This window comes from Phalaenopsis equestris, unplaced genomic scaffold (assembly GCF_001263595.1).
Source record: "Phalaenopsis equestris unplaced genomic scaffold, ASM126359v1 Scaffold001250, whole genome shotgun sequence".
Lineage (NCBI taxonomy): Eukaryota > Viridiplantae > Streptophyta > Magnoliopsida > Asparagales > Orchidaceae > Phalaenopsis > Phalaenopsis equestris.
The window spans coordinates 116,451-117,845 of NW_018165689.1; positions in this window are offsets into that span (position 1 = coordinate 116,451).

A 1,395-nucleotide genomic window follows, 5' to 3' on the forward strand; every position below is an offset into this window, starting at 1 on the left:
ACTAAGGGAATAATAATTATAGATCTACTTATCCTCCAGGTTTCAATAGTAATACACAATTTAAGGAGAAGAAGTTGTCTATAGAAGAAGTGGTGTTACAAATGGGAAATCAATTGCAAAGTCAAGGAGCTACAATTAGAAATTTTGAGAATCAATTTAGGCAAATAGCAAATTCATTAAGTAATAGATCCCAAGGAACACTTCCTAGTAATACTGAATCAAATCCAAAAGACCAGAATAAAGAATAAGTAAAAGCCGTTCAACTTAGAAGCAGAAGAGAGTTGGAAGGTCGGGTTCAAAAAAAAATTGAAGTAGAGAGAGAAGAAATTGAAGATCAAAAGAGGACGCTCCAAAAGATTCTGAGAGACCTATTTCTCCACTAAAAATTGATTTGGAAAAACCACCACCTCCACTTCCTCAAACTCTTTGCCAGCAGAAGTTGTATAAATAATTATCAAATTTTATGGAAATATTTAAGAAGCTTACAATTAATATTCCATTTGCTGAAGCCTTAGAACAAATGTCGAGCTATGTAAATTTTATGAAGGATATTCTCAACAGGAAAAGGAAGTTTGAAGATAATGAGACTGTTGTGCTTAGAGAGGAGTGCAGTTCAATAATTCAGAAGAAGCTTCCTGAAAAGTTTAAAGATCATGGTAGCTTTACAATTCCATGTGCAATAGGAGACAGATTTTATGGAAAAACTTTATGTGATTCAGGTGCAAGCAATAACCTTTTGCCATTATTAATATTTAAAAGATTGGGATTAGGAAAAATAACCCCTACTACTGTAACTCTGTAGTTAGCAGATCGTTTGATAATATACCCTAAATGAGTTATAGAAGATGTCCTAGTGAAAGTTGATCAATTTATTTTTCCTGTTGATTTCATTATGCTAGATATAGAGGAAGATAAAGAGATATCTATCATTTTGAGGAGACCTTTCCTATTCACAGGAAGAGCAATGATAGATGTGCAGAAAGGGGAATTAACAATGCGCGTCAATGATCAAACTGTTACTTTTAACATTTCAAAATTGATGAAATACCCTACAAAAGGTAAAGATAATGAATGTTATAGGATGGATGTTATAAGATATCTAAGTGAATGCAATTTTAGAACTACTTATGAAGAGTGTTCTAAAATGAATGAAATGTCATTTTAGAGAACAAATTAACGCGGAGATTTTTTATTCAGTGCTGACGGCGTCAGACCAGCACCGAGGGCACCAAAGGCAGTGCAGACCCTGTTTCTAGAAGTTTCGCTGTATTGGGATGATTTTTTGAAGAGTTTTTGGGGGCATCTCTTAGAGAACCGACCTTGGGCTCTATTTGGGGCTGAATTTCATCATAAAAAGCACTCCTCTACATTTTTCACTCCTCTAATTTCATTTTT